Source organism: Scomber scombrus, chromosome 6, assembly GCF_963691925.1.
Source record: "Scomber scombrus chromosome 6, fScoSco1.1, whole genome shotgun sequence".
Taxonomy (NCBI): Eukaryota; Metazoa; Chordata; class Actinopteri; order Scombriformes; family Scombridae; genus Scomber; species Scomber scombrus.
In genome coordinates this window covers 13,398,821-13,416,063 of record NC_084975.1, presented here as the reverse complement: position 1 = coordinate 13,416,063, position 17,243 = coordinate 13,398,821, and positions in this window count along the sequence as shown.

Sequence of the window (17,243 nt, the reverse complement as noted above, 5' to 3'; positions counted from 1 at the left end):
TTTGCATAGGCAAAAGGCAACAGTATCAAATCACTCAGTGTATATCATTATGCAAGTGTTTTATGCACACATATTGAGAACCATTTAAGTTGAATTTATTACACTTGAATAATTCATACCTATACAATGGCCATCATTGTTGCTGTACATGACTCAAAAGATTTAAATCACAAATTCAAAATATTCAGTCATTAGTACAGTAAAACGTTGTTTTTCTTCCTCTCTAGAAGAAATATAAATGCATACTAAACACAGCTCTTCATATTATCATTATTATTATTATTATTATTATCATCATTACTATCATTATTATTATTATTATTATTATTATTATTAGGGAACTTTATGGCAATCTAATAATACAGAATCATTTTACACCATGCCCTAAACCCTATTGGTTTATTAGTTAACACCTGGTTTGGTCTAGACTGAAGAATATAAGGGAAATAAAAACTAGATGCTGAATGCATAGATCCTACTGTAGGCAGTGCTGTATAGGCTGTCCACCTCTGTAGTTGGTTTGAGATTCAGGTGTTGCAATGGTCCATCTCTCCAAAGAAATATCGTTACTCATTATAAGTGTGACTAGTCCAGTGAGCAGTCTGTGGAAGTGGCCTCTTACAATCTTGCCCTTGTGATAATGGCACCTGAAGTGACACTGAAATTAGCCATCTTTCTCCTTGTTGCTTTAAAGTGACCAAAAGGAAGCATCTCAACACTTTATATGGACATACTGTGCTTTTCTAGAATGTATCCCATTTCTGATCAGTCAAACCATTACTTATCTGTGAGGGTGGGAGTGCGCACCTATCTGTGTGGGAGTGAGAGTGGCGAATGTGTTTGATGGCCATCAGTGTGCAACCATACGAGTCATTCATGCGGTTGTGTTAATTAATAGCTTGACTGGAATTCTTCTTCTAGCATTTGCAATCACCAAACATGTATTCTACTGTCTTTCTTGACGTTTCACACAAAAGCATCAACTGGTCATCTGGTCTATAGTATAGTAGTGCATAATGTGCATTTTACAATATATTAATCTGCAGATGAGATGAGAAAGTTAAGTTTTTATTAACAATTTGCTCCCAGCAGTTATTCCTTATGGCTGTGCTGTGGTCAATCTCTCCATCATTCAGTGGTGTCTGGTCTACAAAATGGTATGTTGTATTCAAGGTTGTGGTGCAGTCAGAAATTCCCAAAATTAATAATCTGATTTAGTCTACTTCAATATAATTATCATGTACCTGACAGGAACAGATGGTTTATATTTCAATTTATCGATCATTCCTCTCCTGCAATGACCCATTTACACTACTTGGCTATGAATTACTCAAGGTTTTCCCTTCACCCCGACACTACCGGGACATTTCCTCAAGAGAAGTTTAGCATCAATTCCATCCAAGATTAAAAAGAAATGTTGTCAATTTGTGATTATTGTAACAGTTTTGTATACTCCACTTTTCTGTGCTCTTAACACATCTAGCACATCAGCAATCTATCTATTTTTAATTCCGTTGACTCAAAATAGACTTTATGACCACATCTTCCCAAATCCAAATTATTTCACTGGTACAACATGTATTCACGGGTGATTTTGAAAATTGACATATTTACCCAACAGTTGTTGTAAAGGGCCAGTGGTCTAAAACACATGCTATGTAAATATCACAGCCCTGGTTAGATCATTTTTTCTTTTCTTCACAATGTTGGAAAATGTATTACTACTACCCATATCATCATACAGTATGCCCCTCTTGGATGAATGAATACCAGATGCCTGGACATATCTGCAGAAATAGATGAGAAGCATGGAGTATATTGCTTAGATTCAAATAATAAATACATAAAATGCAATAGAAAAATAGATAAACTCAGTACTAATTTACTTATTTTGTGATATTAACAAATTACATACTCTGACATTTATTGAGTATATACAGTATGTGACAGAGAAAAAAATACCACCTGCAAATTTCTAATTACCCAATTAGTGACAGGGGTGTCCTATTGCTTCCCCACAGGGTCCATGGGATTGATTTCTATTGATATACAGATGGTACACAGCTGTGCATTACCATACTACCCAAAGATGTCCGCCCCTTAGTAGTTCACTGTACTGATAACATCAGCTTGTTAAAAGGTATATTTTGTTTTGTTTGAAGTGGAATGTATGGAGCTACTTATCCATAGTTGTGTATAACCTGTAGTAGATTTCGGTCAGCATCCTACCAGTATGGAGAAGCAGACAACAGTACCGGCACAGCAGCTAAGCACTGCACTGCTGTGGATGAGGCCAGCAGCAAAACATATTTTTAGACACCTAAATAAAAGGTCAATATCAGTTGTGTATGCTGTATTTAGAATATTTTCACTGCTTTACCAATTAACAGAGTTTTCCTTTGGCACATTTTCTCAACTGTAGAACTTCTGTATTCCTAAACATGCTGCATTACACTGTATTATCCTGCAGCAGCACACTCTTACCTGAAAACAGCTGATCTGTAGTGGAATAGGGATACATACACTGATATATATATATATATATATATATATATTTATTTGTTGTAGAAGTAAAATAAATGCTTTTTTTAAGACTCAGACATTTGGAGGAGACAGATATATTTTGAGTAGTGGGTTGTTAGGTGGGAAACAGGAATAATTCATCCAGGATGTCACTCCAACTGGGTGTGCAATCCACATATCATGGGAAGGTCATTATTGCATTCTCTTCTTTATTTACTTGGGAATCAGAAATAAGCTACAGACCAACAAAACTTATAACATTACTGATACAGGTTTAAACTCTACATTAACAAATCTAAAACCTTCAGATTGCACATCCTCATTTATGCCTGACATGCAAGAAATATACTTTTGCTCATACAATACTATACTTAGTTACTAAAATGTATAACACAGCTTGAAAACAAGTGATGAATTAATACATTATCAGGAGAAACCATCAAACCTTCTGCACACCTCCAAACAATCACAAATCACAGACAAGCAGCAGCAACAGGTGATTTAACAACCAGCAAACAACTTTATCAAAGCCTCAGCGGGCTCCACAAACAGCAGCAGCAACGGCACAACACAAAAGCTTCAGCGTCCACAGCAACAAAAAACAGTGCAAAACAAGAGCCACAAACCATCAACAAAAACATAGCAAATAGTTAAATGACGTTACATACAGACAGCCATGGCGGGACATTCAACCAGCAGGAAAGAAACCAAAGCAGCTTAAGACACATGAGAAGGTATTTGACTCACGTTTTTGAAGTCCATGCTGTCTTAATCCTTCACAGAAATGAAGTAACCCATCATTAAGTCTGCTCTCGTTCCTGCTTCTGTGCAGGTATTTTTTGAGGTGGTGGTGGCGCTGGGGATAACTTCTTGTGTCATTTTTTTCTATCGCCAAAGGAAAAAAACGGGTGCACAATTTGGGTTATGTTTTCCAGATAGTATTTTCTGCAATACCGGAGGCTGCAGTTTCAGGACCGCCAGTTGAAAGGTTCATTCCACCCAAATATTAATTTCTGTCTACTTTTAGTTTTAAAGGTTCATTCCACCCGAATATTAATTTCTGTCTACTTTTAGTTTTAAAGGTTCATTCCACCCAAATATTAATTTCTGTCTACTTATATTTTTAAAGGTTCATTCCACCCACATATTGCTTTATGTCTAACTACTTATAGTTTTAAAGGTTCATTCCACCCAAATATTGCTTAATGTCTAACTACTTATAATTTCAAAGGTTAATTCCACCCACATATTGCTTTATATCTAAATACTTATTGTTTTAAAGGTTCATTCCACCCACATATTGCTTTATGTCTAACTACTTATTGTTTTAAAGGTTCATTCCACCTAAATATTGGTTCATGTCTAACTACTTATATTTTTAAAGGTTAATTCCACCCAAATATTACTTTATGCCTAACTACTTATACTTTTAAAGGTTCATTCCACCCAAATAATAATTTCTGTCTAACTACTTATAGTTTTAAAGGTTCATTCCACCTAATATATACATTTCTGTTTCATTACTTATAGTTTTAAAGGTTCATTTCATCATAATGTTTCTCTCTTTCTATTTTTTGTTCTCTTTCTATATTTTCTTTGTTTCCAATTTTTTACTATTATTGGGTTTTATTTTTATTTTTTAAATTGAATATTTTTTTTATGTTTTTTGTTTCCAATTCTTACAGTTAAATGTTTGTTTTTATGTAAAGCACATTGAGTTGCCCCTGGTTATGAAATGCACTATATAAATAAAGCTGCCTTGCCTAAAACTACTTTATGTCTCACTACTTATAGTTTTAAAAGTTCATTCCATCCCAATATGAATTTTGATTGCGAAGATGTTTATGTTTGTGTAATTAGCATAATTAACTAATTATCAGGTAAACTAAAGATGGAATTGCATGCTACGCTCTTTGCAGTTACTAGATCTTAACCAGATATTTGAACAGAGAGAGGAAAGACACAAAATATACGTTTCTTTTATATATTTTATTAATACAAATTTACACACACATATACACGCATAGGACCCATAAACATTGCGGTGAGTTGTGGCGCACCCTAAGCAGTGCCCAGGAGGTGAACCTCCTGGGCACTGCAATTTTCAATTTTCTTTCAAAGAAAATTGAAATAACATGTTATTAACATTTGACTTTTCCTTAAATGTTCAAACCCCAGATTGTGAAGTAGATAACAACACTATCTACCATTATGGTGGTCGGCAATATAAACCACATCTGTTAATGGTATACCCTTAAACATAATAAAATAGAATTTGAGTATTATTATTCATTCATTATTCATTAAGCAAACTTCATTAAACCAATACTGAAACGTGTTATAACTGAACCTGAAAACTTATATTTGCATATACTATTTTTTAGTTTACCTGCTGCATGATCCAAAAAGTGTGTTACATACCAAACTAACCTAAACAGTAAATACTACTTTGGAGTAGGATATTAGAAACAATTGTCTTAACTCACAGTCTGGACATCAATGAAGGACTTGGGAATCTTCAGGCTGGCGGGGTGGAAAACTGTTCTTCCTTGTAAAGCGCAGGTGGGTGCAGCAGCAGCTATAACAATATTTTGTTGTTTGTCTGTAAAATCAAAATATCTGTCAAATGTCTTTAAACTGTAACAGTGATTAAAGGTGGCAGAGGCACACCTCTGGTAGGTGTTGCTACAGAAGTGCCTTGGTGTACACATAGAAATACCGACTTTAAATTAGTTGTGCATGCCTTTATCACCACTAGATGTCATTTCTGGATTACTTGGTGCTTGTATTCCAAATAAACGACTAAGTACTGAATTTCCTTTCCTCTTCCACCAAGGACTTAATCATCTTACTTTTGCTTGATTCTCATTTTTCTTTTAAAAACAATGTATACTGTCTTTTGTCCATCAGATATATGGTGTTTTAAATGTAGATGTTTTACATTATAGCAATTCTTCCTAAAGAGTTCCTATTAGGGATGCTCAATATTGACTTTTCTGCCGATATCCGATATTCCAATATTGTCCAACTCTTAATTTCCGATACCGATATCACCCGATACCGATATATGCAGGCTTTTTACACCAAAAATGTTAGGTAACAACCTATCTCCTATTGTGGAATTAACTCATTATGCCTAATTTTATTGTGAGGCCCCACTGGATGCATACATAAATGCAACATGGCTTTCCAAATGTAAACACTGTCTGTGCAAAATAAGAGAACAACTTCAACTTAAGTTATGGAAAAAAGTGCCAATATGGCACTGCCATATTTATTATGCTGCTTTGCAGTCATTGCAAATTGCAAATTTACTATCCATAAGACACACTTGGAAATAGTTCCAATCCACAGACATAAGCCCCGTTTCTGGAGGCGGGACCTTTACAGGAACGTCCTCTCACTCGGTCCTCTGTCACTGCCCGATTTCCGGAGCTGCCCGATTTGCTGTACGGACCTTCTGCGCATGCGTGAACGAGCCACCATCTTGTATGGTAACTCCAATTGGACAAACTTCATTTCGTCTCTGCCCGATTTCCGTACGGCCCGTTGGCGCGCTTTTGGACACTTCATTATATTAAAACCTCCATTTTAATAGCTTTGTTGTGAATCGTTTATATATATATACACCACCAATTATTAAATATTATTATTTAAAGTCCCTGCTATGCTCTAGTGCAAAAAAAGTCCTTTTTTTCCTTTTAGTTTTTAATTTTATTGTTATATATAGCCTACTATATGTTATAACTGCAGTTTAAACCCTATGAATCCCAAGCAGTTTCTGGTCGTTTTTTGCTTATGTCTCATTTTTCTCTGCAAATTGAAGTTCTGCACCTCTTTAGATTCAGGACAACCATGTCTATAGGCTGGTGTAACTCAATTATGTCTTCATGCAGTGTAACAACATTTAAAAACTAGAAAACTCATTAAAAAAAAGAAAAACGGAAATTGAATTTCTCTGATTTTATCCTTTTAAAAACTGAAAAAATAAGGAATTAGTGTATACAACACATTTTCAGGTACCCTCAGGCCTAAGGAACATAAGAAAAAATATTGGTGGTGGCACTAAATTCAAAGAATCTACACATTTTGAGAGCTTATTTGATGTTTGGAATTCCAGGCGGTTTTTTGCTTCTGTCACATTTTTACTCACCGTGGTCTCATTTTTCTCTGCAAAGTGAAGTCCTGCACCTCTATGGGTTCAGGACAACCATGGCTAAAGCCAAATGTAACTCAACAATGTTTCCTGAGAAGTATAAATTATTGTTAAATTTGCCCTGTAATAAGTTTTGAAGGCACTGAGAGCAGGCGTAATAGAGAATGCTCATCAATGCTGAGCGGCTCTGAGCTGAAATTTTACGCCTGCAAGACAATGCCGTGGGAAGCAAAATTCAATTTAATGTTGAAGCGCGAATACGCGGTGTATGTCCATCATTCAGGGTTTGTTTAAAGCAGTAAAAAGCGTAGACTTATTTGTTTTTTACAGAATTTAGCTAGAGCAAACGGTTTATTTTCTGCAAATTTTCAAAGAAGCCATGACAATCAAAGCGATGTTGATGAAATCTCATGAAATTCTCCTGTCTTCCCCGGCCTTGTTGCTTGTCACTTGTGATACATTCACAAGTACCCCTCGGAAACGTGAGAATCTGACGATTAAGCCAGTTTTTTCAGTTTTTGGATTGGACAAATGGTTTGTAAATGCCAGTCATTTAAAAATGCCAGTCATTTAAAAATAAATGGTATTTCGCCGGCGGGATTTGGGATTCAGAGGGCCTTTTTTAGTTTTAATTTTTATTGTGGTACACATTTGCTTTGTTTTTTTCTCAAATCACAATCTTTTTGAGCTGCTGTAGTGGTGAATTTTCCCCACTGTGGGATCAATAAAAGTTTTATCTGATCTTATCTTTATAATTTACACCACTCAGCTGCAGCTCCATAGCAGAGAAGGACCCAGATAGGACCCACCGGACTCTGACGGTGACGTCACAGATGCGACTCGCCGAAAACATAACAGAAAAACTGAAAAAATGTCAACGAGGAGGTAAACCTCATTTCTGGTTTGTGTACATGGCGGTGGACGCTATGAACTTTTTAGCCACGGTTAGCAACCCACGAGTCTAGCGTGTTGTTGTTGTTATACGTCATCAAGCGTGCGCCGGTAAACGTCCCATGCTGCGTTCATGCAGGCTCGGAAAAGCTGACGCCTACAGAACAAACATTGGTTATAAAAACCTGATACCGATACTTCCCGATATTACATTTTTAAGTAAATATCGACCAATAATATCGGAGGGCCGATATTATCAGACATCCCTAGTTCCTATGCAGTTTGATTAAGTTAAGTAAAAATTCTGAAATATGGAGCGGAGTACTGGAGTAAAAGATTCAGAGAGAGATAAGAAAGATAAATGCACATTTTAAAGTAAGGGCCTCTGTGCATAGCAAATTCTTGGCATGTTAAAACAAGGTCAGTCAGTGTATCTCAGTATCACAGTTTCCACGGGAACAAATATGCAGCGCAATGCAGCAGCTGATGCTCCAGTGATCGCCCACACAGAACAAAGTCTGACCATTATTGTGGAAATGTGTACATGTATGCATATTGTATGTGTGTATTTAACAAATGGAGAAAGTGAGCGTCTGTTTATGCGGATGGGTGGTTTCTTTGGTGGTTTGCTTGTAAGTTGAAACATGATGAACACACCCTCAAATGGTAATTCTTGCAAAGGGATGTGCAGAGGATGTACGAAGGGCAGGGGCACAAGTTCATAAAAGGCAATTTTTGCAAATAGTCACATAAATAAATATAAGTCTGGGATGACAAATTTTGGACATTGTGAATCTTTATACAGTTCATATAACAAATGAATCTACACTCAAAGAAAAGTTCTGTTGGATTTACTTAAAAATGTTGTTTCAAGTGGTTCCACATAACTTTGTTAAGTATATGTAAATTAACCAGTTTGCATACCATTTACTCAATATAGTTAAGTATACTGTACAACAGTGACTTAAGTTACCCTAACTTAATTGGGTTACTTTCATTTTATGTATGAAGCCTAAATTAAACTTACGTGATATGGTTAAGTTCAGCGAATGAACTGGATTTACATTACTGCAATACATGGTTATTGAGTCAGAGTAACTTGATGTGGTTAAGTCAGTCTTAACTGAGTTTAGTTTGTCCAATTAAAATGATAAAAATAGAAAGAAGCTGTTAACAGAGGGGGAAATAATCACAACTTTTCTCCAAACAGCACTTTTATTAACCACTCAAACGCAGCCTGTTATACAAAAACACTGCATAAAAATGCTTGTACTTGCACAATGCACATGCATGAACATTACACGTTTTCCAATTAGTTTAATGTATTGTTATTAGCTGAGATTTAAAGAGCACCCATAACTAAATTTTAACATAACATTATAAAGTGCCACAAGATTTTTTTAAATTTTCAATAAACATATTGCCAATAAATTCAAACTCTTAACTCCAGCCATGGCAAGGGTTATGCCTCTTGGGCACAAGCTTTTTAACAGCATGAGGTTGCCAGAATCTTTTAGGGCTTACAGTGATACAGTAAGAGGCAGCTGAAACTGCTGTACATGTAATTTGACAAATGATCATGACACAATTTGACACATAATGATGCCACAGAAAAATCATGACAAGAAGAACACTCAAACAATCTTTTGTCTGTGGGCGAAATCAACAAAATCTCCACAGAGGACAAAAGCATCAACAAGCAGCATTTAGTCTCCGGTCAGTAGTTTGATACCACTGCTTTAGTGTACCATTTGAAACAACAGTAACCGTAAGAAATTACAAAAAATGTTAACAGACAGTCAAAACTATAGCTCAAGTAGTCAAAATAACAAAACCATTTCAGTACAATGAATAGCCTCCAGGTCACATCACTGTCACGGCTTCATGCATTCATTCCAGCAGTTTGTTTTTGAGTACCTGGATTTTGGTTGAAAGCCTGTGTGCATCAAGTTCCATCACGATCTTTTGAATGAATTCAAACGTGTACCTGAGGTCAGTTGGATAGCTCAGGTTCAAGCTGTAGATGATACCGAACAGTAAGGCACAGGCTGTGGCGACATCTTTGATTCCAGAGAACACCTGCACACCTTCAACAATGATGCCCACATCTTCTGGAAGTTGATCAACATCTGCACTTTGATGTTTTATCACATAGATGCCGATGACCGTCTGGTCCATATCTCTCTGGGTTTCCTCAGGGGCCTCACTCTAAAAACAGACAAAAAGGGACAAGATAATTTAATAAAAAGTCTCCCACTGAAAGTACATAATTCACATGAAATTTGCACCATTTTAATATTCACCTTGATAACTGCCTCCACTAGTGAAGTCAGTTAAATAAAAATAGATAAATAAATAAAAAACATTGATGAGAGCATATTTAGCGCTCTATTCAATGGTGAATGAAAATATCACTTTAAAACGACTGAACACTTACTCCTTATTCCTTCACTAGCTCTTCGGGGTCTTCATTGAGATACAAAGCTACCGCTTGGAGGCTGCAAGCTCTCCTTGTTTCGATGGAGTCTTCCTGGAAACACAACAGATAAATATACTGTAAGTCACTGACATCAGATATCAGTTGGCCAGCCAGTCTTCATGCAGAGGTCACTCAGACATTCATAAAATACACACACAAACCTGGTCAATAAGAGCCATGACGTTTGTTTATCTAGGGACATGTTTCAACAAGACAAAAACACAAAGTACAGAAGAATAACACACAACTTAAAATGTACAAATATATAATTCAAAACCCTCATCTCTCCTGATTAGTGACAAATGAGCAAGAATTTGAAAGAAAACCCAACACACAGACCTATCTTAATTGTTACAAATAGTAATATTCAAGACTTGCCTCATGTTCCATAAAAAGCACGGGCCATCTACTTTTGAATTCTGCAGAGGTAACGTAATCTCGCGTGATTGTGAACGAGATTAGAAGGGATGAGTGGTGTCCTCAGAGGGACAAACTACTACTGCTTTTGGTTTTACATGATAGAGTTGAGTAGGGATAACTAACACAATCAAGTAAACCTGACATTGCATATTTTTGCTTTCAACTACCACAACCAACTTAAGTTGACATAAAAAACTCGTGGTTTTTGAGTAATTCAAATATAATACTATGTTTTAAAGCCAACAACAATGACATTTCCTTTTTTTGAGTGTACGACTACTTCTACCTCTCTCCCCGCTAAAGTAAGCCAGCATACAAGATGGTAACTATAGAAAATGAGCTGATGCTGACAAGGACGCACGTTGATACACTGTTCATTTTCCATAACTATGTCCCTGCTATAACTTCCTGTCAAGAGAGGGAGGGGCACTGTCTGTAGGCTGTCATTGCTAAAGATCTATGAAAATTCCCTACAACAATCCAGCAGAATTAATGGTTATTAAATTAGAAGCCTACATTTAAAATGATGCAGATACTGTTAAAGTGCAGGAGACCCTTGTAAACATGTGTGACCTAACAATTACGATGTTGGAGATTTTTTTTTTTTTTTTAACAAGACAGAGAGAGACACACAAAGAGGAATATACATTGTAATGAAATGCCTCCTATAGTAGTAGACTGTGTGCTTTGACTTTCTTATGATCAGCCAAAAATGACCACCTTTTTGGTTCAAAAGCAGTTTTCACTCTTTTTGTTTATGGGAAAAAACATTTAGAATCACACTATATAATGGTTCTTTGTTACAGGAGAACATAGCGATTTCAATGAATTATATGTGAAGAAAAGAGTAATTTTGGACAGCATTTTTTAATGGTGATTTTTGAGTAAACATGGATCAAACAATGTGTATTAACTGCACTTTTTTAAAAAAGCATAGTGTTTCACTCTGACATTTGTAATAAAACAAACATTGGTTTTTAAAGTGCAATAATAGCATGCTTGGCTGTTTTTTCAATCAGTGGCTGTCATTAGTATATCTGATTACAGATGCAATGCAGCAGGGTCATTTTAACTTTTTGTTAATTTTTCTCTTCAGTTTGATTATTGTATAACTAATCTACAAGTAAGTTAATGATGTGTATTCCCATTCATACTTGGTTTGACTGATGCTGTAAAACCAATTATGACCAAGACGGATACATTGAATATTTTCATGAAAACAAAAGTGAAGTTCTCTCTCTCTCTCTCTCTCTCTCTCTCTCTCTCTCTCTCTCTCTCTCTCTCTCTCTCTCTCTCTCTCTCTCTCTCTCTCTCTCTCTCTCTCTCTCTCTCTCTCTCTCTCCCTGTCCCTCTCTCACACTCCCCTCTGTCACACACGCACACAAAATTAAGATATATATAATATGGGAGATGCTGGGCAAGGACATAAGGACACAAGTATATGGTGGGTCAGTTGGATGCTAGCACATCTATGACTGATTAAATGGTTGAGTAGATGGCTGAGGCTAGCACATCCAATGCCTGTGTTGTAGTACTTCATGTACAATACGTGTTGTATGTATGTTTATATATCTGTATTTATGATTAATTCATACAGTAAATGGGCCCAAACAGTGAGCAACAAAAAGTTAAACATTTCTGTACTGTAGATAATTCCCAGCAATTTTGGCATTAAGAACAACTCTTCAATAATACATTTGAATTTAATGTTCATATATATTTATATATATAAAATATTAATCTTACTTGCGGCACCTTACTTTACAAATCTTTGTTATTGACATGTTTAGTCTTATAGTACAGGCAGCTACATCACCTGCTGGCTTGAAAGATAAAAAACAACTGAGACATGAAGGGGAAACATCTTAGTATTTAAGTAAAGGCAAATTATGTCAGTTCAGATGATATACAACATGAAAACTTAGTTGAAGTTTTGATATAACCACAAATCATTCAGTAACTATTAAGAAGATCTGCAACCTAACTTTAGTTTGGTATCTTGCCTGTGCATGTTACATTTAGTTTCACGGTTTGACATCACTACCTCACACAACTTCAGAACATACAACCCCAAATAAAAAGACATCCATTTTTAGAAGATGGTCTATTGCCCCCCGTAAGAAATGAAAAAATAAATTTAAAAAGCAAAACAACAAAAAAACACTCCCATTTCTGTTATTGACTATCAAACATTTTTCAATCATCTGATTAGAATTTCCTTTATTTCCTTTGCTCAAGCACAACCAGTGTTTACTTCCTATGGATTGGGCCCAAAGGGGATTTCATCACTGTTGGGTCCCTGTGTTTACTTTTGGCTTGTAATTGGTGATATGAGCTGATCATATGATGATCACAATCTCAGTTTATCTGGCTAATTACCAAATGGAACAATAGCTCATGAATGCTGATGATGAAGGAATTAATTTTAGTGCAATCATCTTATTTGTCATGTTCAGAAATCTGTTCAGCATAGATCACATGAGGTTTTACTAATATTAGCTCTCTTTTAGCTAATGAAATAGTGTAATTGGATTTCACTGGATGATTACTCAGAGATGTGCAATTTCAAAAGTACATCATTTGGATATGCATAACAATAATTGGGTGCTTGAGTTATAGCTACAGATAATTAGGAACAAAAATGCTACTTGTATGCATGCTACACAAAAACTATTTTAGAAGTTTTAAGAGTGTAAACTAAATGAAGTACCGTATACCTCATCTCTCTCTCTCTCTCTCTCTCTCTCTCTCTCTCTCTCTCTCTCTATATATATATATATATATATATATATATATATATATATAGTTGTTTTGATATATATATAGACATATATATAGTGTACAGTGTATATAGATAGATAGATAGATAGATAGATAGATAGATAGATAGATAGATAGATAGATAGATAGATAGATAGATAGATAGATAGATAGATAGATAGATAGATAGATAGATGTGGCTGCTGACCTTTCTCTCAAAGGTCTCCTCAACAGTGGAGACCTCGGAGAAAAATGTAAGCAGCCACCTCAGAAGATGGCTTGGACTACCAGAGAGTCTCAGCAGCATCGCACTCTATGGCCACTGCAACAAGCTGCAACTGCCGCTGAAGTCTCTGGAAGAGGAGTTTAAGGCGACAAAAGCCAGAGTGGTGATGCAGTACAGGGACTCAAGCGACCTAAAGGTGTCGGCATCGAGGTTAGGACTGGCAGAAAGTGGAGTGCAGAGGAGGCGGTGCGACAAGCCGAGTCAAGACTCACTACAACAGGCTGGTGGGAGTGGTGACACGAGGCAGGGCAGGACTCGGATCCTTTTCAACTCCCTACATTGCTACAGCAAAGGGAAGGAACGGTGTGGAGTGTTGTGGCTGATGTTTTCCACACTGATCATTTCTCTGTACCAAGCGGGACCCCAGGAAGGTCTGTTGATGATTTGAGGCTGGTTCCCAGATTCAATGAAAGGGAACTGAAACGTACTTCTCAGTGCTTGAGTGACTGGCTGATGCACGGGGTGGCCTGATTCCACTTGCTGTTCTCAAGGCATATGAGCTGGTGCCTGAAGTTTATTGCCAACAGTTCAGGAGTTGAGAAGAGGTAATACATCTAATCTGGAGTTTGCTTGTGATATTACCAATCAATTTGATCATTGTGTTACTGCAGCTGAGGTTGACTCTCATGAGGCTCTGTGTGACTCAATTCTGGAGCAATTTAAAAATTCTGTATTGGAGTGTATTGCAACCTAGTGACCAGATAGTTAAGACAACAGCGGAAACCTCTTCTTTGGCAGTTGACTATGTTTTGATGTAATTTCAGGGTGGTGGCAGACACCTGTACCATTCCATTGCATGGATCTTTGGTCTGGCAGTCCAATGAGACCGGTTGGGCTAGAGCAAAGAAATGAACATGGTGCTCATGATAAAATGTGTAAAATGATAAAATGTGTAATTACTGTCATAAACCAGGGCACTAGATACAAGACTTATGATTTTAAATCTAGGACTAAGCAGGCTGGAGCTAGTGTTAACTTAAACCCAGCAATGTTTGTTGAGACTGTTTCTGAGCAAGTGACTGAGCTTTTAGGTTGTAAATTAAAACCAGAGGTGTCTAGCCCAGAGCTGCAGTCTTACTTCCCATTCATCACTGAATTTTTTTTCTCTGGTAGGGAGTGATGAAAAGTGCATATAAAGATATTGTGTCACACTGGTTGTTTTGATTCATTCATTTTAGCATCAGCCTTACAATTTTCAGATGAGACCTATATGGGTTCTTTCATTCTGGTGCTTGGAATGGGGTTAAGATGAAATAAATTCCACTGGAAATGATGACACCTCACAGCAGCATGATGAAGGTGAAAGAGCAGCATGCTGATCATCTCTGAAGGATCTGATGGAGAGGATTCTTCCTGGTCGTGAGGTGAAAAACCATGCTCAGTGTTACTTCCTCCAGAATGATTTGCTATGGGAAAGTGGGCGTCTGCGTGGGAGCTCTTTTTGTTGGTGAACCTGTTCACCAAGTTGTCGTGCCCTCTAGGTTCTGAGGTATGGTGTTGCAGGTTTCCCATGAATAGTCTGGCCACTTAGAAGTCAGGAAGACGTATGACCTTGTCCTGAGGTATTTCTTTTGGCCCTTTTCTTTTGATGTTTCTGTTTACATAAAGTCAATCCACACACCAGCCAACCAGTAAACCAGAGCGGAAAACCTGCTCTGCTGTGCCCAATACTAGTAAGTCAGGTTTTTGAGCATTTCATTATTGAGTTTGCAGGCCCATTGCCTCTCTCTAAAGTGGGTGCTAGTTACCTGTTGATAGTGATGTGCCAGAGCATGAGGTTTCCAGCTGCGTATCCTTTGTGATTTCAACAGCCTACCAAATCTGATAGACCTGCAAACAGTGCCTTTGTTCAGATTGTCAGAATCTCTAACTGAATATAAGAACATGCTTCTTGTGAAGAAACGTAGTGAAACACTGATCATCTGTGGATGGTGAGGGTTCTGCGCTGCACAGTGCTGAATTTTGGGGCCCAGGAGTCTGCACGGAAAGCTCCTCTCAGTATTAGAGCTTCTTCATCTAACATGTTAACATCAAAACAAGCGCACGCTGTTGTGAAGAAAGAAACAAGTGAATGGGACTATATGTATTACACTCACTGACTTCATTGAATCCACCTTTGCTTAATCAGCCGTTTCTAATCATCTAAAAACCTGCATTTATCTTCCCATGAGAGCTGGCTGATTTCCGCCCAAGAGAGAAAAAATCAGTTTTAGCGTTAGCCGACGGACCGTCGGACTCCCTTCCCGGATTAAACGCACGACTCGCCGTCTACCACGCTGGTAGACCAACGGGGCAGTAAGAGGTCGCTGTCTGGGCAAAGTTATTAGTGTGTGTATAATACTAGCTTAGTATCATTCTGTATTGCTGCTTAAGCTTGTGTTTCGGAACCTCATATGCTTTGTTTGACTCAGACGGAGTCTTTATTTACAGTTGTTGTCATAGTGATATGCTGAACTGTTTCCACTGGCCCGCCTGGGCTTGTGTACTGTGTTTTGCAAGGGAAATAAGTGGCCTTGCCGTGTGGAAAGGCCAGATAAAGCCACCACAGGCCCCGCCGTGGCTCGCGAATATCTGTGGACAGACCAGCGACTGTATTTCTTCTACAGTCACGTCTCTACCTGTGTTAGCAAGTTAGCTTGCTTGTGGGTAAACGCCATCTTGAGCGAGAGAAACAACAACTTGCTAAGCTTGCCACTTTTTCTCTCTCTTGATCGCCGTCTTGATTTGTTCTATCTTTCTGTGGTCTTTTTCTTTTTTCTCTTAAATCAGCTTCCTGGAACCAGTTGCTGAGTATCATGAGGGGGGAATCACAGTGGTATTATTGAAAAAAAAGTGGTTAAGTGTTTTTTGTTTGTTTTTTTAAATAATTTTTTGCATTACCCAGCACCATGTGTGTCTTAGTACTTTACACTGAAAAAGTAAACTAGGGTTTACTGTGAAAGACAGTCTGGTAGGTATAGTTAGGGACTCAGCGCAAACGTGAATCCCCAATGAGCAGCACTCCATTCACAGCTGTCACAAGCTCTTCATTCTGGTCCTCTGGAAACTCTGTAATAAAAGAAAATATTTTGTTAAGTTTAAAACAGTTGTCTTAAATAAATATGAAATATGATGGCAAAGGGAAAACATCCATATGATGGGCCTGGACAAACATGTAAGTTAATCCTGGGCAAATACTTCTAGTTACATAGGTAATTGTTTATTTAAGCCAAATTCCACATCGATGGGCAAGGTTATTATATTTATGGTAATTATTTTTCATTCTTTCATTCAACCCACAACCCAATGTCCAGATTTGATTTGAATTCCAATTCAATTTAACGTTTGGATTTGATTAAGGATATTTCAGTTACACTACCAATTTTGCTTTGATATGAAAGAGATTTTCAGGGAAATAGTGCTGTAAATTGTACAAGGATAGGTGGAATCCTCTAACTTAAAAATTATTAATGTTCACATAAAGAGCTGATCCCAAAGCAGTTACATTAATATATGTTTTATTTGTTAGCTCAGTTAGCCATTAGTTCTGGGAGCTCCGTTAGCCATTTGAAATGCACACTGCGTTGTGTTGTTCATGTGGCAGCTGTCAGCACCTCAAACTGCTGGACAGCAACAGGAGCAGCAACACAAAAATTACCATTAAAAAAGATAAATTAGTTGGTCTTACCAAAGGTTGGTCATGCGAGATTAACAGGGTCACAGTTTCACGCATCCACGGGAAAGCAGGC